Source organism: Octodon degus, unplaced genomic scaffold (assembly GCF_000260255.1).
Source record: "Octodon degus isolate 3935 unplaced genomic scaffold, OctDeg1.0 scaffold00024, whole genome shotgun sequence".
Classification (NCBI taxonomy): Eukaryota; Metazoa; Chordata; class Mammalia; order Rodentia; family Octodontidae; genus Octodon; species Octodon degus.
In genome coordinates, this window is record NW_004524600.1 from 13158920 (window position 1) to 13182997 (window position 24078).

Below are 24078 nucleotides of genomic sequence, written 5' to 3' on the forward strand. Positions count from 1 at the left end.
CTATATATCTATCCCAACCACTTTGAATACACAGATACAAAATGGACATTCATAGTTATACCCCAATTTTTTTTTAAGTTCCGTTGTTGAATAAATATGTAAGAATTAATTGTAATGTCATTTTCATTTTAGATAGATTGTTCATCACTTATAAGTTTATTAAAGAAAGTACTGAAAAAGATAGGTATATATTTGGCTTTTATCCTTCCATAATTTGACCTATGTCCCAAGATGGAGGTAAAAATGGAGAACAGAATTTGTCCTCCTTAGCTATAGCATATATATTACTTTCCACACTTCGCTCCTGTGAAAAATGATACATTTCAGGCTTATGAGCACAAGTGTTAACGCTGTGAATTAGAAATTACAACATACCTCACTCTATACCTCATTAACTATTTCCACTTCTCTGACACCTAGCAGCCAGAAAGGCCTACCTACCTTCAGCTAACGAGAGTAGCTTGGTTGAGGAAAGTCCGGAGACGCGACGAAGGAACTGAGAGCACTTGGCTGCCCATGAGTACCACCAAGACAAAAACAACCACTTTTCCTGAATTACAATCCTCACTCAGGATCTGCAGAGCCAACTCCAATTTGGCTCTGTTCTGGAAAGGGCTATGTCGAAAAGAATTTGTTTCTAGAGATTTTTAGGAAAATGGCCAATTCAAACCGCTCTACCCTGTGAGATCATTTCTGGCTGGGAGGGAGTCCTTTCTGCCGTCTTGGGCTTGCTGTGTGAAGAGACTCTGCATATCTACTGCTCTGGGTGCATCCGGGTGCATCTCATGTGCCCTGAGAGTCACAGGGCCACATACAGCCCTGCCTCTCCCGAAACTGGATAAACTTGTCCACCAGCCTTCACTGTGATTGTCGGGCCAAGCAAGTCCAGCTCTGAGAAAACAAAGAGCTAAGATAGATCCTGTCGAATTCATTCTTAATTTCACAATGGAAGTTTAGACAGCATGTGTGGCCTCCACACTCCAGCCATTGTTCAAGGTCAACCAAACCCAGCTACCAGTTTCATTCCTAAAACGAACGAGCTGCTCTTTGGAGACTCTCCTTGCTGCTGTGTTCCATCCTAAGTCCTTCCCTACCAGCCCATGGTTAGGTGCCTTTGGAAAAGTGGCACTCCCTCAAGTCAAGCCCTGCCATACCTCCAGCTCAGGGATGCTTTTAGTCTGAGTCTCCAGCATTCTCAAGGCCTGGCCGACAGCAGACAAGGCATCACAGTGAGCGCTGTGGAGAGAAAGCCTTGCATTGTGCCACAGTAACCCACTTGGCACTGCAGAAGAATAATCCTGGTGGGCTTTTGGGACTCCACGTCTTTTCACCTGGGATCTTCCCTGGAGAGCTCTTGCAAACACAACCACCCTGCTGTAGTCCAGGGTCCTCACCGGAACCCCGCGGAAACAGGCTGCGTCCCATGGTGCTCTAAGTCAGTCTTGTAGCTTGATTTACCAGCTGTCTGAAAAAATGAAAATACTGCTAGAACTTGAGCTGTGACCACGAGGTGTGAAGGTGTCAAGTTGAAAAAACAAGGGTGGGTCTACATCTCTACTCCATCACCCTCACCCCCTGGCTGCCCTGAGAAAATTATTCCAGTGTAAACATTTCTTTTTCAAATTTAGGATATCTTTGTACAAGAAAAACTACTTTATTACTCAACGTTAATCACACTCACTTTGAACCTTAATTCTGCAAACCACAGAATTTAAAAAATGCTGTAAATAGCTGACATGGGTGTTCTGCCTCTGCTTTCAAAGGAATTGTTTTTGTAATTACTAAGTGGGATAAAGTTGAATTGTCCCCAGCAGTAAACAGAAGAGTGTGTAATGAGATATCGCAACTGAAAACACTAGTCATATCCAGATTAATTAATAATGGAAAAGTTTCATGGCATTCCTAATGCTTTTTTTTTTTTTTAAAAAAAATCCTTTTTTTTTTTTTTTTTTTTTTGAGGTTGTTGGGTCTCTATTCTAGTTCTGAGTACAAATAAATGTCTGACATATGGTCTCAAGCCAAATTCCAAAATGTAGCAAAAACAGGGCCTGCATACTTGGCAGGGATTTAAACCAGCTCAGGTCAATGTCTGTTTTCTGCCCAAAGAAGAGTCTGTGCATTTGCCCCAGACCAGGAAAATAACACCGAAAAACATGGGGAACAACAACTAATAGTGTGAGCTCTAATGTCAGGCTGGCCATGGAATATTGTTTGGAGCAACTCAGGAATTACTCGGCCGGAGCTGCAGTGCGGCGTCGCAAAACCTTTGGAGGACAGTGAGCTGGAGAATACAGATGGCATTGTGGTAAGGAAATTGCCTGCTCCGCCGGCTCAGGCTCTCACCTTGCAAATCACCCCCTCTTAGCAAAAGCACATCTTACTTGTTAACTCTTCCCCTGCTTGCTAACCTTTTCAATCATCCCCTTCATCATTGCAGAATGGCCTTCGGAACAAAGCAGCGTTTTAAAGCCTTTTCCACTAAAAGTTCGCCCCTCCCCCCCTTTTAAAGAGGCAGTGTGGGGGTGAGTTCTTTCTTTTTGTTCTTCTTCTTCTTCTTCTTGTTTTTTTTTTTTTTTTTTTTTTGTTTTTCTTTGTTTTTCTGCAATCTACTCTTGTAAAGCTGTCATTGTTTGGGGGTTGATGGATATTTCTTCAGAGATACCATCATATCGCTTGTTATTGTAACACTTATTGGTGATAAAGTTGAGACTAAAAATTAAGCAGCTGCAATGTAGCAGCACAAATTAGTTTAATGTAAGCAGTCAGGAGCAGCTGGCTGGCTCGGGACTCGAATTTAGCTGTGGGGGGAAGGGTGCTGTGACGCTGACAGTGTTTTTTTCCTCTACATAAACATTTTTGGCTGTTGTAGCTTTTGTGCGGATCACGTGACAGTGTCCCTAGGCAGATAATTTATTTCTGTGGCTTTCATGAGCAATCATTAACCTTCAGACACTGAGTTTGTTTTTTGCTTTGTGGCATTTGTTATTATTATTGTTATTATTATTTGTATACTAACTAGTTTAATTCAGAAACTGTCAAGAGAAAATTACAACCAATTTATAATGGAGTGCAGTACATAATACTTACATCTCTATTAAGGCAGACCTTGCTTACCAGGCCATCCTCACAGCCTTGCTAGAGCTCCTCCTGCATTCAGTGAATTTCAGTGTGGCTATCACTGGGAGGCTCCTGCGGTGGCCTCTTGTGATTGCAAGCTGGCCTTGCAGAAGCTCCTTTGGAGATCAATTTTGGCAGCTTTTAACCGCTTCCCTCCTCCCAGGTGGCTGGAACCCCAAGGGGTTGGGGACTGGGCTTCTGGTGTTGGACAGGTCCTCTATCCCTTCTTCCTTCAACAACTGACACTCCAGTCTTTAGTAAATAGTGAGGCCATTTGTAGTGACTAACTAGAGCCTGAATGGGTAGGGATTGGAAACAAAGGAAATCACAAACAGTGGCCTGCATAAATCAGAAGGGACCAAAATCTATCAGTTCTGACGTCTACTAATCACTCTGACCCTGTTTTCTAAATTTATCGCTGTGTCCCTTTTCGAGCTGTTTGTGTTGCTCAGCCTTTTCTGCCAGCCAGCAATTTGGGAGTAATATGCACAGGGTCACTCTCTGGTGTCTATCATACATGATATCTTCAGACACTTTCAGAATGCCGATTATCTCGTGGGTATTGTGTGGGCCCTGTTAGATATTCATTTATTCGTTCTCTCATGGTGCAGGGTTGGTGGGGGGGGGGACAAATACTCAGGACTTCTTGCGCAGAGGGATTTGATAAAGTGTATTTATAAACCCCAAGGAACTGTGATTAGTACAAAACAGGAGGAAGAAATAACTCTTTTTCTGTTTTAATCATTTAAAATATCTCAGAGATGGGAGCTGTTCTTAATTGATCTTAATATTTCATAGAGATGGATGTATGGGTTACAGAACCCAGCACGAACATTTCTTTCCTTTAAACATACGATTTAAGAGCTTAAAACACAGGGGAAATTGATACTGCCATTCTTTAAATATCTTAAAGCACCATCAACAGATTAGATTATATACAGGCTGAAGGTGAAGAAGAGCTTGGGAGATGACAGAAATGTGGATGCTGGAGTGTTTGGGTGATCTTTGATGTTGCATAAAGAACAGTCAGTCCCTGATGAGCCTTATCGGGTGGGTGGTTCTGCCCTCATGCACCCCTTCTTCTATAAAAATCTTGGGAGTCCTACTTTATGGCATGTCAGGATAGCATGAGTATAATCCAGTCAGGTTGTATTTATTTTTTCCTATTTGTCATTTATTATGTCTATTTTCTTTCTGACTTCAAAAGCAATGAAGGTGCCAACACTGTCATGGACCCCGAACAGCACTGCAGGTCCTGAGTACTGAGCTTCCTGTGGTTCATGGAAAGTCAACTCTAAAGATGGGCATGAACACATGACGGGTCTTTATCAGGGTGACTATTCTTTGGCGGAACAAGCCAAGTACAATGGGCTAAATGTCACACAGACCCTCCTTTCCTCAGGTTATATCAGACACTCTCTGTCACATGTTCCTGCACCACACTAAGCTTTCCCCAGTGAGCCCACATTGGGAGCACCCGCCCCCAGGCCCTGGTCCCCATGTGTGATCTGGTTGAAGTCTTTCTTGCCCACTCTGGCCACCAACTCTCGCTCTGTGTGCCCTACCTGAGCCAGTCCCCCTTGGTCTCCTCCCTAACAGGCACACTTCCTTTTTGTACTGCTCCTTTCTGCATCCCTAGCCTCATGTTCCAGAACGGCCCTGTTTCAGAGCCTCTGTCTATGCACTTCTCTTCCTTTGCCAGGAGGTGACCCAACAGAGCCCTCTCAGAATCCCTCTTAGAGTCAGCGCATGCTTGTTCCTTTCAGTTCTCCACCCTCATCTTTGCACTTCAATCCCCTCAACTTGTTCCTATTTTATCTCCACCTCCAACCTTATCTTTCAGTATCCTCAGGCAATTAATTCTCTAGCATTTTTTTTAGATTAATACAAAATAGATTAATAATAGCTGACAATTTAGTTGGGACTTTGGAAGGTGGTTCTTTCAATTTTAACCTTGGACTGAAAATATTTCGAAAGATTGCCTTTGTTCTAAACATGTACATATTTTTTTGTCATCATGTCCTAAACAATACAGATACTTCTCAAGTTTCTGGACTATTACATGGGCTTGTGGATTCACATAGAAATTTAAGGAGGGCTAAACAAATAATTATAGTTGAGTCTCATTATTTGTTGTAGTTATTTCTCGACATTTGCCTCAGTTACTGAATTAGAGCATAGTAAACTATTATTCCTAGCAGAAGTGCAGGATTAGGTTCCTTTGAACCTCTGGTCACAGCCTTTTCATCAACCTGTTGGTCCCAAACCTCATTTAATGGATGCTTTTGTTTAAAGATATCTTATTCGATACATATTGTTGATTTGTTAACATTGAAATCCCTGCCAATAGCACCATATAGCTCATGTCTGAACAAAACTTGCACATTGCATGAAGGCACATCTCAATCTTGTTTTTAAAAATTTTTATTTTTTACATATTTAGTGCAGGGTCTATAGGGTCTCACCACACAGATCGGACTTGTAGTGATCTTCCTGTTTGCAACCTCCCAAGCGCTGGGATTACAGGTGTGTGACACCACGCCCAGTCTCAATCACTGTCTCAGTGTGCCCTGGGGGCGGGACTGGCACAGTGTCCTGGGGATGGAAACCTGGTCCCTGAGCTTGCCTAAGCAGGTGATTTAGTCTGCTGAGCTATGTGGCCAGCCCTGCATCCCAATCTTCATGTGAGGAGCATGAGATGATTGGCAGCACTAAACTTGAAGCATTTCAAAGTTTCTGAAAGTGTAATCTCCAACACAAAGCGCAAAAATGGGAGAGAAACTGAATAGGCTACGAAAAGGTATTTGTTTATTGTATTACAGCTGAAACAGGAAGGCAGAATGTGGCCTTCTTCACTGACAGCTAGAAGGTGAGTTGAACAGGAGACTCAGGTGTTTTGTAGCTCAGTCTCAAAGAGCTGAGAAAGCAATGGACTCTTAATTTGGGGATCACAGATACATTTTATCAAGTAGGCAAACTCACAAATGCTGCACAAGGATATAACAAAGACTAGTGATGTCTCCAAAGAGCATTGCCTTGTTCTACTTGCTGGGAACATTTACAACTGTCCAACAACTCCAGTTCTTACCTCTGTGTACCTGTCTGTGAGTGACTATGAAATGTTAAGAATTTTAGTTTAGGGGGGATTACAAATAAATTTAGGGAGTAGGAGAAGTAAAAATGTGCGGTGTTCATTTAGGGTTCAGAAATTTTGCTTTTGACGTTTAAAATATGCAGTTGGCGTGTTGTGGAAGGAAAGATGGGGTGATTCTGAATCAGAAAATATATATTTGAAGCACATTGATATTTAACTGGATGGACTGTCTGAGTGGGGATCATGGTGGGGTATAAGAGATTCTTTACTCCATACATACATGGAACAAGGATGGAGAAAGGGATAGTGTCAGTCATAGCACCAGGGGCAGGGTTGGCAGAGCAGTGACTTTGGAGGACCTTGGGGTCCTCAGGAGCTTCCTCCTGCATCACTTCCTTTCACACCCTGCAGTGGAATTCCACATAAGCTTGGCTCCAGGTGACCTTTAGAGGGGTGCAGAAGACACATTCAAACCTGTCTCTGTCCAAGTTGCCTTCAGAGCTAATGCTTCAGGGTATACAAAGAGCGTCCTGGAAGGAGGGAGGATCAGAGCTGAGCAGACAGCTCTGCGAGGTGTCTATGCTCCGCACTCTAGCAGGGGGAAGGTGGGAACTTGCTGCTCTGTCTCATATCCATATGTTCTAAACATCCTTAGCTCTTCTCTGCAGACTCCACACTGCTCCTCATGTGTCTGCTGGGTTTCTGTCTTTTTTTGTTTTTCTCTGCCATGATCCCTTTTCTAAATATATAAGTTAAAATATTTCAGACAATTCTGTGTTAGGTTTGGGAATCAACCATTAAAGATTTCTTCTCCCTTTTCCCCTCTCTGGGTGTGTCAGACACTGCGCTCAAAGCCAGATGTGTAGTGACTGCTGAACTAGGCTAGGTCCAGGCACTCGTGGATCCTACAGTGTAGGAAGCAGGGCACGGGGAGATCAGACTGGTGCCCAGGACACCAGGGCTAAAGTCCTGTTTGGATCACTGTTTGTTGGCAGCACTGGCTAAGTCACTTCAGCTCTTGGATTTGTAACACATTAAGCTTTGAGTTCAGATTCCCTTTTGGCCCTTTAGATTCAACATTTCTATAAAACCAAATACTCTCCCACTGCATTATAGGATGGAGGCAGTGGCGATTATGTAAGTTGCAGATGCCTTGAACCACGGTACGCAGGCACATCCCCTGTAGGAAGTACTGGGTGATTGTCAGTGCTTAGTCTGCAACTGCTGAAGCCTGGGGTATGTGGATTTTGGACAGAAGGAATTGCCAGCCTTGGGAAAGGCGTTCCATAGTACCTCACACAGTTCAGCACCAGCTGGAGAGTGGATCCGCCACTTCGCATTGTTATGTCCTCGTTTAACTGAATGACACCACTTGGAAGCCACTGCTGTGCTGTTGTGAACAGTGGCAGGAGCTCATACATTGTTCAGGGTCCCCAAGAACCTCTCCGCTAGAGGCTAGAGACCACGTCCCTAACAGGCAAGTTGAGATCCTTTCCCAGAGGCAAACACAGCACTAGGAATCTGTGGCATGTTGGGTTATTTCTGCATCGCTACTCCCTGCTTTCTCTACGAGGGATCTCCTGAAAGCAGGAAATGAAGCAGGAATTGAAATAAAAGCTGTGTTCAAAGAAATATCAGCTACCCTACCCCCTAAGTGCTTCCTTTACTATCTATTGCCCAAGTCTGGGACAGGGTCTCACTGGCAAAAGAGGAAGTTTAGAGAGACATTACAAATAAAAGCATATCATACTTATAATTAAAGATGCAAAAACTAAGTTTTCTTGTGTGTGCAGCACTGGGAATTGAACCCAAGGCCTTCACTCTGTGCTATATCCCCAAGTCCTCTTTAGTTTTTGATTTCAATTTTTTTTTCTGAGACAGGGACTCACTCTGCTCCCCAGGCTGGTCTCAAACTTGCTATCCTACTGCCTCAGCTCCTGGGGTGCTGGGGTTACAGGTATGAACCACTGGCCCAGCTCACAAGCAGGGTTTTAATACATTCTGTTATGTTTAGGGTAAATATATTCCTTTCTCAAAAGGTGCATACTTAAGGGGGGAAAAACCCAACTATACCTGCCACCAAAGAACTGTCTTTTTGTTTGTTTCATGGCTAGCAGATGACTCGAATAACATTCATAATCCACTGTGATGCATCAGGAGGGGCACATTGAATGCAGCGCTCTGCCCTTGGTTGACTCTGTAACTTCAGACATCACGAGAAATTTTCCTACCACTTTCCCTGAATGCAAAGTGCAGATCGAAGCAATTTCTATCCTTTCTCTTACCTTATATGTTGATTACCCAGTGGGGAAGTGGATGGAGCCCTGCAAGGAGAGCTCGGCGTTCAGCACAAGCCCAGCGGATAACATTCAAGGGGTCTGTCAGTATGTTGGGGACTCCGGTCAGAAATGAATTCAGTTACGGTACAATGCCAGGCAAGCCGCCTCCTGGGAATACCTGATCACTGTAAAACGGGGCCAAATGGCAATGAGATAACTGCTAAGACTTTTATGATTTAAGGGACCTTGGTAACCTACTAGAGAAAGTGTACAAATTCCATGGCGCTCGCTTCTCCTGTTTGCTGCGCTGAACTCGCCTACCGTTTGCTTCTCCCTGACTACTCGCTTCCTCCGACTTGCTTTCTGCCTCTTCCACTTCCAGCTTCTTGCTCTTCTTTAGGTAGAACTTTGGTCATCCTCGCACACGCAAGGAGTCAGAATGTAAACTCGAGGACTGAGGGCCTCAGGATGATGAGTCCGAGTTCAGCCTCTTGCCACAACCTGGAGGAAGGCTGCCTTACAAGGGTCTAGGCCCCTCAAGGAGAAGAAGCGTTTGCCATTCAACAGTTTCGCTAATTAAAGAAGAGTCAGCACGGAGGGGAAAGCTTGAGAGATAACAAACAACACTCCGAAATGAATGTCCTCTCTCAGAAAACCAGAAAGAGCTCACTATTAAAGTTGTAGCTCTCAAGAAATGCTACGATAATGTGGCTTCCATTATTAGTATTAGTGTTATTCTAAAAATGCGTGAGCCAGCAAGTATAAGGTCTGTATGTAACACTGGCCCACTCTTGCAATCTGACAGACAGGATGTGCAAAATTTAAGGAGGTTCATTGAAATAGAGACATAGAATAAATTGAAAGAAAACACACTCCTACCTGCTTGGAAAAAAATTGTGTGTTGTAAAAAACATTGAGTGACATGATACCAGATTGCTTGGAGTTGCTTTTTTTTTATGCATTAATTGAATTGTAAGTGCATTTCCATTTATTTCACTTCTTTTCTAAACTACAAATTCTGGATCTTGTGCTCACCTTCCACTGTCTTCTCCCCACTTCATCTTCTTTGAGGTGCCCCTTCAGGTCACAGTTTCCTTCCAGGCTCCCCAATGTTTGTGGGCAAAATAATCCACTCTCTTCAGCTGTTCTGTAGCTTTTCGCTGGCTGCTATTGTGGTACTGACCCTTGAGCACATCTCCAATTAGATGCTAAGTTCAGCAGGAGGCCTTCTTTGAAGTTAAGGGCCCCTTCTAGGGGTGTCTTCTCTCTTTGTACTAGCCCGGTCCAGGCTGTCCTTCCTGTGTAGCTGTCTGCCAGCCTCCCCCTCTGGCTGCACCAACCACTTCTGGAAGACGAAAATCGACTTGCTCATTGTGAATTTTTAACACCTACTATGATGGCTAATCCTTAGTGAAATGACTATTTTGTTGCCAAACCAAAAAACCAAACCAAACCAAACCAACACACTTCAAACTATGTGTTCTCTTGCCCTTGTCTTTGAAGTAAGCAACTTAAAAAAACCCCAATGTTAAGCTTTCAATCAAATTGATCTCTGCAATTTGTAAGTTGCACATACACACGTCCATGTGCACACTGCTTTCATGCGATATTCTCTCTGGCTGAAATTCTCCCTTCAGTCCTAGGGTGAGCTTCTAGTCATCCTCTGACTCTCATCTTACACAGTAGTTCTCCTCCTCCTGTCTCCCTCTCTCCTCTCGCCCACCAGGCCTGAAACAATGTCCCTAGAGTGATCACTCAGTACACCCTTTATTTCTCTTTCACGCCACTTACCAAAGACTTGGATTTTTCTCTTATGGGTTGTTATTTCTACCCAACTATAAGCTACATGTGAACAGATAATTTGTATATTTGGTGCAGGACTATATTTCTAGCATTTAACATAGTATCTGACACAATCTAAGAGGGCAATATATACTTGGGAATTGTGGGGTTTTGTTTGTTCTATTAGATAGAAGATATTCTAGGAATACACAGATGCGTAATATATTTGCCGATAGCCTTAAGGGGGGATTAGTGTTTCTGAGGCCTTCTTCAGGATGAAGAAGACAGTGTCAGAGATGAGAAGGAATGTAGAGGTGTAGTGTTTATCGGGGTAATTTTCTTACCATAACAGATACAGTGGTATTTCTATACTAACATTTCTTAAAATAATTCTGGAGAGAAAACTATTTTTTAATAATGCTATTAAGCAAATTTAAACATTGCTAATCAAAGAAATATAGTATTTTGAGAAATGGTGGTATGTGTGATAAAAGATGTGGTTTACTAATTTTTCTCATTTTAGTTATTTTTAGCTGACCAAAATTATATATATTTGTCATGTAAAACATATCTTGAAGTATGTATACAATACTTTGTGGAATGGCTTTGTTAAGGTTGTCTCACATACTTTTTTTTTTTGAGACAAGGTCTTGCTATGTATTCAGGCTAGCCTCAAACTCATGGCGCTCTTCCTGCCTCAGCCTCCTGAGTGCTGGAATTACATGCATGTGCCACCATGCCCAGCATCACATACTTATTTTTTATTTTTTATTTTTTTTGCAGAACCGGGGATTGAACTCAGGCCCTTGCGCTTGCCAGGGAAACGCTTATTCCACTGAGCCATCTCCCCGGCCCTATTTTATTTTTTGTTTTTTGTCACATACTTATTTTTTACAGTGACTACACTTAAAGTATACCCTGCCAGTAATTATCAAGGGTAAAAATGCGTCATAATTAATTATAATCACAACTTTGCAGCTCTTAAATTTATTCCTCTTAACTCAAATTTTGCAGCCTTCGACCAACAAGGATATGAATTGGGTAGCTACATATATAAATCCTTTTTTTTTCTTGCACTCACCTTCTCCTTTTATTAAGTTTATATTAGCATGCTACATTTGAATCATTATAATTGATTGAAAGTCCTTACTTTATTCAGATGTCCTTTTTTCCCCATAATTTTATTGAGAAACAAATAGCAATGAGACAGTTTCAAACCAAATTGGTAGGACAGTTTCAATAATTTAGGTTTCTTGTAATAATAGCCACAGGGGTCCCAAGCATTGGTTGCTGTGTATCTCGGGCTCAGGAGGAGAAAGTCATTGCCTCAGGATATTTCAAAGTAGAAAGAGAAACTCCAAAGTGCAGTTGAAAGGATATGTCACTCAGGGATTTACTAAATTCTGGTGGCATTGAAGTATGACCTTAAGCTTGGTCTTATTTTTAAAATATCACTTTGTAATAATAAGCATATTGAATTTTTAAAATTTAAGTTAAAAAATCACCTTGCTCTTTAAGACTCTGGGAGTGAATTCACACTTTAAGTAGCCATCAGCTGCTCTGGCGTGAGTTCAGGGATGATCATGGTTAGGCAGGAAGACGTTGTCTTCCTCTATTTGCTTGAAGTGTGATAGGCAGTATGGAAATAAACATTTGGCAGTACAACAAGCCAAGGAATTATGTAATAGGCAGAAAAGCAAACGCATAAGTAATCAAATGAATGCATAAATATTTACAGAATTTAGCTACAATGGACATCAAAATAAAAAGAAACACAGTGGACCTTTTTTTTTTTTTTTTTTTTTCATATTTTACCCAGAAAACTCTCATGTAAAGTGATCTTCTAGGGAATGAAACTGATATGATAGCATGGATCTTGAGCTAAAATATGCTGGATACAGTCTAGATTGTTCATATTTGTTTATTTGGTACAGGCTCTTAGTACACAGCTCAGACTCATAGTGATCCTCCTTTCTCATCCTCCCCAGCTTGGTTTCTATGGCCAGTTCGATGCAGGGTCAGCATGGCATTCAGTACGGAGTATTGAACCCAAGCCCTTGCGCTTGCCAGGCAGGCGCTTAGACCTCTGAGCTATTTCTCCAGCCCAGTTCATATTTAGTAACTTACCTTATCCTTACAGTAGCTGTGATGCGGGAGTTTTGGGTCACATATATCCTTACAGTACAATGGCATCCACTTCTTTGTCTTCTGGGGTGTTGTCTGCTGACAAATCATAGCTAAATCCCTCCCTAGATGTTGCTCTTGGCCAAAAGAAGCTGCATATGCAAGGATATGTCCTTTTCTGGGGACAGCCTGCATCCACTTACTGGGTCCTTGGCTCTCCAGAGGCCATTGTGTGCTTCAAAGTCACCTTTTCCATCTTTCTTCTCTCGCTGGCTTCCCACATTCTTTCTATAAGTGCACTACATACAAATTTCTACATCACAACCTGTTTCCTGGAGAACAGATGAAAAACACCAAACTTATTCCCATTGTACAGGTAAGGAACTGCAGGGAGGAAGTGAAATCTGCTCACAATTAAACCATCAGGATTCTCCGAGGTCTGGGTCGGCTAGTGCACCACCTCCAACAGAACTGTGCCTGTTCTGGCTCTGCCTTCATCTTGGACTTAATTTTTCTCTGTGTCCCCTCTCTTTCTCCGGTTGCAGTCACACTGGCTCTCCTTCAGTCTTCCATACTTGTCAGGAGTGAGGAAACAGATTACTAGGGGCACAGGGAGTGGGGTTCAAGCATTAAAACTTTGGATTGAGGTGATAAGAATCCAGGAGAGGAATTTGACCATAGCAAGAAGAGGAGGGAGTGAAAGGTAACTGATATTATGGTTAATAAATAATAATTTATGAAATGTAAATCTGAGGTTCTCAGCTTGGGGACAAAGTGTATTGTGCTCAGCACAGTATTGAAATCTTTTCTTTGGTGGGGGTGGGTACCAGGGATTGAACTCAGGACCTTGCGCTTGCCAGGCAAACACTTATTCTACTGAGCTATCTCCCCAGCACCAGTATTGAGTTCTTACTGTGAGCTTTATAGAAAATAATGTTTGTGTCTTTTACTTTGAGGTAATCTTGGAAAGAGAAATAGACTATACAAAAAAGAATAACAGAAGACAATATAATACATAACCAAGAGCATGACAATGTGGCGTGTTGTTAACATATTTGTGACAGTACATACGTGGAATTAGAGAGCTTTTCTACAAGAAATATGATGACAAGAAATTAATCACTGAAATTAATTGAAAGCATTGACTTTCTGTTGACAAGGGAAGGAAAATGTTGACCAAAGAAACAGACGGCAGTCAGTGTGAAAAGAGCATTGTCTCACTCTCAGTATTTCTCTGAGGTGAGTGCTGTTGATAGAAGCTCACTGAACTGGTGAGCCTTGGAGATGAATCCGTCTGTTGGATCACAAGGTTTGTGGAGTTTGTAGAACTTGTGGGCCAGGTAGACTATTAAAATTGAAGGCTAGAAGTGTTTAGATAAATCCACTGGGCAGTTGAAAACCTTCATAATCAGGAAGGGTTAGAAGCAGAGAAGTTTAACACCAATACTTAGGATGTGCTAGTCATGCAAAAATAGGCAATAAAGGCTGGCGAAGGTAGGCCATGATTGTGGAGTCATGAAGGAGGGAGTACACCCACGTGACATCACTGAGAAAGAATCTGCAAGAGTCTGTACATAAAGGGCAAAAGAAGAGACAGTGAAAACCAGCTAGATGAGGAGAAGACCAGAGGAAGGCTGAGAAAGAAATAACCACTGAGGGAAAAGTGTGAAGTAAAGGGGGGAATAAATGAGGAAAGTGAGGCCCAGTACTTGGGGGCGCGGTAATAAATGCTGAGATGAAGGTGAGTAACATATGTAAAAATCTGACAAATGGAAGTGGGATTCTAACAAGTCAATGGTTCCATTCTTGTTGGTCTCAGGAAGGTGGACTTCCTGATTGAAGCCTTTGCAGCTATCATTCTGAGGAAAAGGAGCTCAGACCTGTGGCTGCCTAGGACAAGTGTCATATTTGCACATAAAGGAACCACAGCCATAGGATTGAATGGGGACATCACGAGTGAGATTTACAATAAAAATGACCATGACAGGTTCATGTGTGGAGATCACGTGGTGGCAGGTTCTGTCTTTTTGCAAACTAAATCCTTCTGTAGGTGGGTTCGGTACCACACAACCTATGGAATATACCAATTTAAGACTAACTCAGTGACAGTCCCTGCTTTCACTTTGGAAATTGTTCTAGAATAAAAATTTAAGATCATTATATTTCTTTTGCTTTAGGAACAATGTAATCCTTTGACAGCACAAAGGGATTAAAAAACCAAGACTGGACAAATAGCTCAGTGGATTAAAGTGCAAGCCCTGCTCCTGGGGCGTGCTGAGACGGCAATTGAGACTGGGCATGGTGGCACACTCCAGAAATCCCAGCTCTTAGGAGGCTGTAAATAGGAGAATCACTCCAAGTCTGATGTAGTAGTGAGGCCCTGAACACCCTGTAGACCCTTGCCTAAAATGCAAACAAACAAATAAATGAACAAACAAAACCCCCCAACACTTTGTGTTTTTCCAAGGGTCTTAAAAAGGAATCCAGTTATTTTTTTGGAGAACAATGACTCTTCACAGAGGCCCAGTATATTTCTGTATACTGTGAATATTGTTCCAATTAAGTTATTTATTCTCACAGTATAGAGGCCATCTTGGCTTTATATCACCAGGATAGTAGAGGAAGATGCTTTTGCCAAAATGTTCTTACCCAGGAGAAAAATATCACCAATAAGCAGTTTTCAAAAACTACAGAAGCTAGGCACATCATCTTATTGCTTTAAATGGATGAGTTTGTAAATTGAGAAGCTATAGGGTGCTGGAATCAGGGAATTTGAAAGTATTAAGCCGTACAGACTCCAGCGGCCTTTCTCAGAGTCTAAGATTTCTTACGCTCCAATAACAATGGTCAAATACCCCAGGCAACTAGTCCAAAAGCAATTTCATCACAGGCTCATTAGAGGAGGCTAACTCCGAGCTCCTAAAGTGTATTTGCTACACTGAATATTTGTGATATTTTCTAGAGGATTTCTCTAGAATTTGCCTGCTCTAAGAATCACCAAGGCCAAGTTTTAATTAAGGCCCACCTATGTCCTTTCTTTCAGACTAAGAAAGTAAGATGAAGAGCAAAACCCCAGGAGAAGCCTCTCCTTAGCCCATCTGTGAGCCATAATGTTGTTTAATAATGAGTTTTTAAGTATAATGAGAAAATTATTTTGACATTCAGTAAAATATATTAGAGGTGGAAGAAGGAAGAACTCACAAGTGTACTTAAAATTCAGTTAGATTGGCCGCGGGGTTGGCATAAGATTAGCTTGCGTGGAGATTTTCTTTCCCTCCCCTTAAATGTTCAAATTTTATTCTCACCCATTAATATAAATGTTCATGCTGAAAGATCAATAAATGCCTGGAAGCTTTTTTCTTTAAATGCAATTTTTCCTTACTTAAGGAAACAAAAATACATTTGGGAAAGCAATAAAATACAATTTCATGCTCATTGATCAGGCATACATTCATGCTACCTGTAACTCTCTTGGGGAGCATTTCGCATATGAAGATTCCAAACTTTTATTCAGTAATATATTCACTATGCTCTGCTTGACTCTAAAGGGTACTATATATATATATATTATGTTATTGATGATCACAGTGCATGCTGATCTAGTTTACTCTAGTATAAAGCATTGATCCAACATTGTATAGGGCCACCTCCCCAAGTGACAGCATCATGCCCCAGCATCTCCTGGAGGCCTGTCCCTCCACTTCTGTGTTCCTCCTAGGGTTAAAGCTCCAAGAGGTTTCATTTGTCTAGATTTTCTTATGGTGAGTTTACACGAGAGTCTGTGGATTTGAATGTTTAACCCACAGCATCCTCTTTAAGGATGATATTTTCTAGGGCTAATCATATAAAAAGGAAACCCTGGGGGCATGAGGAGGTAGGGAGCATAGTGTTAAGTTCTTATGGGCTGTAAGACCCTGTTGGTGCCATTCAGCACTGCTACTTCCAAAAGAAGACTAAATCTCACCTAAATTCTTTTTATTTCATGGCTTTCTGTACATGAAACAAGCAAAACAGCATTCACTTCTCACACATTAGGTTTTCACCTAATGGGCACTAAATATTGTTTCTGCATCTACTTGTGCATACTTCAAGTTTCTTTTGTCTGAGAATTAATTAGCTGCAATCTTTGTCTTCACCAGTACTCAATACCATACAAAAATAACTGGGTCTGAGACTAACCCAGCTAACACTATATTCCTTCTTTGGAGAAAAAAAAAAGAGAACAAAATCTCTCTTTTTTTATTTTTATGTGTTTTAGTACAGTGTCTTACAGAATCTCACTACACAGCTCAGACTCGCAGTGATCCTCCTGTTTTCAGCCTCCCCAGCTTTGGGATTACAGGAGTGCACCACCATGCCCAGACTCAAAATCTGCTTTTAATGGGCCATGTGAGAAAAATTGATAGGATGCTACTTTAAAAAGCTAATTGTGTAAATATGTGATAAAGACATCAAATTTCCCAAATTCCTTTGTTCTGAACCTATTTCTTTCAACCATATTGTCAAATAGACAGTTGGTTTGCTTCTAGCTTTTGTGTTTGTCTTGGTTTCCTGGGCTGATTCTTTGATGACCGTGATCATGCCTAACTAGAAGACTGCTCTTTTCCTTGCATGTTTGGTTTCATTTGCATTGTTGCTCTCTTAGAGGCAGCCTCATTCCCTCCATCACTTGTTATTTATTTATGTATTGTTTATTTAGAGATTTGGATAAGACGTGCTGTTATTTACACAAACTATTTTGCCCCTCAGGCACTTCTCCGGTCTATTTTTATTTTTATTTTTTTCATAACTGAGCACTTTCTTAATGTTTCTTCTATATTGTAAATATCCAAAGATTATGTTTTTCCTAGACTTTGCATAAGCTTAGCTATATTTATTTTTTGAAAGAATTTACTGTTTTAGTCTGTTAAACATTGGCTTGAGAGATGAGCAAAGTAGTAATTACTGATTGAAAAACTAAAAAAATGGCACAAAACAAAATTTCTTCTCTGTTTCTCCTATGTCTTCCACACTTTCTAGAAGCAAATGACTATTAACTGTTTGGTATTTATAGTTACAGTTACTTTTCTATGCCTGTACCAATTTATCTAAATCTATGTATGTCTATGTGTCTCTATTATACATTTTTTAGCAAATATGTGTATATACATACTATACTGTACACATACATAGTTAATTCTGTATTTGTGTATTCTAAATATTTGATTCTTATTTTTTAAAATTGTTTTTTGGTACCAGGGATCAAACTCAGGACCTTGCATTTGCCAGGCAAGCACTTACTCAACTGAGCTATCTCTCTGGCCCTGATTCTTATTATTCACTGCAGTATAACTTAGGAAGTTATCATAAGCACTTGATTAGTGAATGCTGAACCATTGCTCCTAGGGAAAATATAGAACTACATTGTGAGACTATGGTTCTAGCATTTCCTCCAATCAATCAATCAATCAATCAATCAATCAAGTTATTACATTCGTATTTCTGGTTAAAGATACTTTATTCAGTGTATGTTGTCAACTGTTTACCATGGAACTCGTGGTCAGCAATACTATGACCTATGCTGGAGTGAAGCTTACCTGATATATGTATTTTCCCGAGAGGGCACAGCACAGACTTGTTGCATTTAAGAACACTACGCAATACTTTAGCACTGTGTTTGGAACCATTGAAAAACAAAACAAAACAAAATGACAACAACAACTACAAAACCATGCATTAAAAAGACCAAGAAAGGGACAATTGCTTACAATATGTGAACTAGAACAAGAAAACAGTGTTGCCTTTGTTCTTCAACCTCAGCTAGAATGTGGATATCTGTGAACGGCTGAGAAAACATCATGAATATTGATGTTGGGGTTACAAATACATTTTAGTGAGTAGGCAATTTCACAAATATGGGATCCAGGAATAATGAGAATCAACTGTATATCTTTCTACAATGTGTTTTTTCCCCACACAACAATAATTTATGGGCAAGCTTTCATGCTGGTTCATATGGCCTTTAATTCATGCATCGCAAGCTTGTTGAACACCCGCCAGGCGCTGTGTCTAGTGCTAGTACAGTGCTCAAAACAGGACAAAATAAAATGGGATCTGTGTTCACAGAGCTTCAGTTTATCAATAATGGGAAAAATAATGACAGGTAACAATAGGTGCTCTGAGGTAAAAGAAAATAATATAGGGGTAGCTAGAGAGGTTAACGAAGGCCTTTGCTGATGAGTTGACATGTGGATGAAATTTGAATGTCTTGAAAGAATCAGCCAATCAGAACAAAGAACTAAGGAAGCCAGTGTTTCTAAGTCTGGCCCTGTAGCCATAAGATACATTTTTTTTTCAAAACTGCAAAGTAAGATAATTTAAGCAATGGTACTACCTCTCTACCCTTCAGCTTGTCTTCTGGAATGCCTTCCCATGTAGTGGCAACATTGTATGGCAAGAAAAAACTGATATGGTTCCAAGCTACAGGCTTTGATGAAGATTTTCAACCTCTTTGGCTTGCTTTGGGGACTTCACAAGTCACTTTTTTTTTTTTTTTTTAAACCTCAGCCATTTCACTTTCTGGGAATCTCCATTTCCCCTTCATCTACACACTGTTGTGTTGTTATTGACTAATCAATCTGTGGCTTGTGGTCTCATTGGTAATTCTTTTTTAATTTAATTTAATTTTTTGGTGGAACTGGGGATTGAACTCAGGCCCTTGCGCTTGCCAGGGAAGCACTTACTCCACTGAGCCATCTCCCCGGCCCTCATTGGTAATTCTTATATCAGACCATCATTTCCTTTGCCTTCCTCATTAGAATCACCACCCCAACTCCCCTTGTCTCAAAAAATATATATTAACTAGAACATTCACATTTGTTTACTACCATCGTTTCCTCCTTAGTTTCTGATGTAAAGGTCCACATTTTATTTAATATGACACTCAGGGACAGCGTCCAGCTCCAAGGAATGAATCTACAGGAAATGAAGGATCTGATTATCTAGGGGAACAAGTCTAGGATCATCTTATGACTAGGCACAAATAGACAGTGGATATCCAAAAACTACTGGGAAAAGTGACTGAGTAATAAAAAGAGAGACTTGAGTACTTTGAGCGCTTCTTTCTTGCTGATTGGGCTCAAGTTTAGAAGACAACATGCTAATTCTGTGAAAATGTTTAAAGTTCTATAAATGTCCTGGCATTTCACCAGAGAGACGTGTTTCTTCATCTCATTTATTGGTTGGGAATATTGAAAAAGAGGAGGAGAGAGCTGGGAAACAGATTTTGCCTCCCTAGGCTCCCCAGGGCTCTGAGGTCAGCAGAGCACTTGGCATGATCACTCCTCTTAGCAGGCGTGGGTGATAATTTACCTCCTGCCCCTGTTATTCCATAGTCCGCATTCCAAAGTTAGTTCTCGCAGATTCCCTAAGCACGTCAACAGCTTGGCTCTATTACACTTTGAAGTGTAAAGTAATTTGCAATGTATATACCAACTATCTACAGCATACTCACAATGGTCAGGCCAGCTGGCACTCCCTCAAATTATTCTTTACTGACCACTGAGCCCAGAATCTGGAGTATGGAGATGAGGTAGATAGTATTGGTGCTCTGCCCAGAGCTCTTAAGAAGCATTTCAATGCTCCGTGTTCTCTTTCTTCACAGGCTTCTGTGTTACTCTTTGGCAAACCTGCACCTGACACACTCTTAGAGGTCAGGTCTGGGACCCTATGAGCCTCTTTGTCAACAGGTGCAATGTGTTGGATGTGGCTGGGAGTGTAGATCTCTCAGAAGTAGCTGTGAGCCAGGGACAATATTATGTAGGAGAAGAAAAGCACAGCTTCATTGCCTTCAATTGGGACAAACTCTGAGACCAAGTCTATACTCTAGAAGTTCTGTAGGAGCCAGCTGAAGCTACACTCTGGGACTTTTGATGGAAATTCTACTTTTTCTTTGGTTGCTTTTCATCTTTTTCTTTTCATCACTATCATCATCATATTTCTTTCTCATTATTCCTGCTTCTGCTGTCGCCATCCTAGTTTCTCCTCGGAGAATTTCATGCATTATCTGCACATGGCTTCCTGCCTCAGGCTCTGGTTATGGGAAGTGCGGCTAAGGCCTGGTTAAGGGTACGGTGAGGGGCTGTGCTGAGCACTGAAACAGAAGTTGTGGTAGAGACTTCCACGTCCTCACCTGTCATGGGGTGGGCCTCAGAACTCAATCCAGGCCCTGACCTTGATAATAACATCATCTTTTGGCTTCTGGATGAGACCAGAGACCCCTCAGAACCAGGGCCTTGTTGGTACGGGTGAGCTCAAATATTCTTTCCTGTATTTGCAATTTTTCTTGAGATTACAATCTTTTCTTTTACTTTCCAACCTCTTAGGAAATTTCCTCCATGAATGGACAGAGTTCCAGGAAAAGCTTCTGCTCAGTGGCTGGATCCCATCCGTTTGACTATTGCTTGGAGTCTCCAAGCCTGGGACCTGCCTATTGATTTGGAAGACTAGTGTTGGTGATTTCCAGAATCATGTTTCAATTAGTTATGCTCATTTCTGGATAGATAGCAGGGTATCAGTTGATAGAGCTTGCTGCTTGGTTCCCATCAGACCCTTCTTGAGATCCTCTTCCTCCCAATCAGCCATGTGGTGAAATTCCTAGCATTGCCCCCAGCTACAGAATTTGTGAGAACAGGTGCTGTGTGTGCGTTCACTATGAAAACCCCTAGCATCTTTTGCAGATTCAAGCTTAGCAAATATATATTTAAAGAAGAAATGAATTACGTATCGATCTGAGTTTTTGTGTAAGATTCTGATAAATCCTAATCTCTTCATTGGTAGATCCTAAACCTTGTTGCTGATATGTAAAATTTAGGATATGCCCAATACTGTCAACAAAGCAGCTTTGGCAGAGACTGGATGCATATGCTCAAACATTCTCCAAATTCTAGAGGCAGTGTAGTGCAAGATAGTGAGTTGTGGTCAGGCAAATCTAAGATCCTACCTTATTTCTGTCACTTATTCATAATTGGCACCAGTAGGTACATGGAGCTACTACATACAGAATATCTTCAGTACTAAGATAATCTATTGCTTAAAATTCACAACAACCCAATGAAATGGAGGATGTAACTGTCATCCCCAATTTAGAGATAAGGAAATGGAGATTAGCTGGCTTCATATGCATGGAGAAAACTAAGCTCGAACCCAGGAAACTTGGCCTCAGAGGATAGCGCTCAGTCTTTGCAGTCCCCACTAGGTGATGAGACGTGCTGGTTAAGCTTGATGGGAGGATGCTGTCAGAGCTTTTGCAAGAGGTCACCTGTGCTATAGGTCACCTGTGTTAGAAGTCACTTGTGCTAAGAGGCCAATAAATGCAGGAGAAAGAGCAGAGCACCTGTCGCCTTCTGTTTTTGTTTTTGTTTTTGTTTTTCTCTAAGCTGACTTTGTTACTTTTCATCTAATTTTTTAACTTCAGAAAAATTCCAACATTTCATTATTTCCAAAAGTAAAGAGATTAATACCATGAACCCCCTCCCAAATTCTTCACCAGTCTCAATAATTAGCAATTATTTGCTACTTTCCTTATTATTTTGAAGTCAATCTCCAGAATTTTATTATGTCATCCATAAATACCTCAGGATATATATCTAAAAGATAAGAATTCTTTGTAAGTATATATAATCAAAATTTCTGGGGCAGAGGACCATAGTACAGTACTTGCCTAGTATGAACTTTGCTTTGATCCCCAGCATAACAAATAAAAACAAACAAAACAACCCCTTAAGAGCCACAAAATCCATTACTATTTCTACAAATGACTAATAATATTTCCTTACATTGTTAAATATTTTAGACTTGTTTATGTATTTAACAAACTTCTGTGAACTAGCATTATCAATAAAATTCATCCATTCAAGTAGATGGGTATATTAGGTTCTCTTAAAGCTACAACTCTCTTTCTATACAATTTTTCCTACAGTATTTCATTAGGAAAGAAAAAGAGTGTTTGTCTTGTAGGTCTCCTGGGAAATTCTTAACTGGCACAAATGATCTCATCCTCAGGGTGATTTTAACGTGTTCCTCTGTTCATCCTATTTCCAGTGTATTGATAGTTTTATCTAGAAACTTAGTCATCAGTGACTTCAATTTGGCAAGGTGGCTCCATTCATATTGTCTGCTCCCGTCAGAAGGTACATCGGGTCAGCACGTTGGCAGCTGGCAATTATGTCTAGATTCACTATTTCACTAGGGTGTTCTAAGACACCAAAGGCTTTTCTACAGACAAACTTTCCTAGTTAAGTACTCGGTCACCCTGAATTATAGTTCTTTTAAGGAAGACAGAGTGAATACTTCAAAGTGTTTTTAACCACTCTTTTTTAACCACTCTTCTTCTTAATAAGACACTGCAAATCTTTAGAAAACGGACAAGATATGCCCCCTTGCTAGATGTACCAGTTGTTAAAATTTTGTTTTAACTCTCATTTGCTTTCACTCTCATACCATGTGCTTAGCATTGTGTATAAGTAAGCACGTGTGTATAACACCTATACTGTTTAAGTAAGGTGCATTCACTTATGATCAAGGAAGCTGCAAATGTTATGGCAACTTACTCCTAAATACATCAGCATGTATTTCTTAAGAACAAGGACACTTTCCTAATTTTAGTACATCTGCTGCTGAAGCAAGCACACAAGGACACTTCTCTGCATGATCACAGTGCTATTTTCACAAGAAATAAATTGAACATAAAGTAATAGTGCTTAATAATTAAAACCTGTTCGAATTGCTTTTTGTCCCAGTAATGTCTTTTGAAACTATTTTTAAAAATATCCGGTGAAGGCTCATGCATAATATCTCATCACGTCCCTTTCTTACTCTTTTGGCTATTTCCTCTTGTTGGCCTCAGACCAAGGCTTGCCTGAGCCGGCGCTTATAATCTTGCACTGTGCTGCCTGAGGCATGGTGTGTTTGCATTACACACACAAGTGAGGCTGGTTGCTTACTATTGCATCATGTTGGTTTATCCCAAGATAGGTGAGTTAACGTGACACTTGACTCTGGTCATGTTGGTCTGCCAGATTTCATTATGGCAAGGGGAATTCTTCCCTTTGTAATTAATAAGAATATGAGGTGTAGTATTTTTAAGTTTGATTGGACCAAGTCCCACAAAACACTGGCATCCATTTGTGACCTTTCCTGAATCAATTATTGCAGAGGTGGTTGTAACATTGTGGTATTTATTTTTAAAGTTTTGTGCAGGGTCTCACTACACAGCTTCAACTCATAATGATCCTCCTGTTGTCAGCCCCCCTCAATGATTACAGGTGTGCACCACCATGCCTGGTCTCTGTGGCAGCTCGGCACACCTGAGGGGCAGGGTTGGGAGGGCATATGGTGCCCAGGATGGCATTGGGGCCTCTGAGCTTGCTTAAGCAGATGCTCAGTCTACTGAGCTATGCCACCGGCCCTGTAAAATTGTGGTATTTCTAATATTAATGTATTATCTATAGCTTATACCCTTCTGTGACTAGGAATTTCCATACTTCCCTTATTTTGAGTGATTGTATGGCCTCATGGATTTGTCTTCTTCTTTCTTCTTCTTTCTTTCTTCTTCTTCTTCTTCTTCTTCTTCTTCTTCTTCTTCTTCTTCTTCTTCTTCTTCTTCTTCTTCTTCTTCTTCTTCTTCTTCTTCTTCTTCTTCTT

General features: G+C 40.9%; 1 long non-coding RNA gene across 1 annotated transcript in view; it reads left to right on the forward strand.

The window, feature by feature from the left end:
• The first annotated feature begins 2023 nt into the window (after positions 1 to 2023).
• The window catches only part of LOC111815993, a 43157-nt gene continuing 21102 nt past the window's right edge, over positions 2024 to 24078 (forward strand). Inside the window, exon 1 of the long non-coding RNA XR_002820550.1 lies at positions 2024 to 2305. This is a non-coding gene — a long non-coding RNA (uncharacterized LOC111815993). The remainder of the gene's footprint in view (positions 2306 to 24078) is intronic.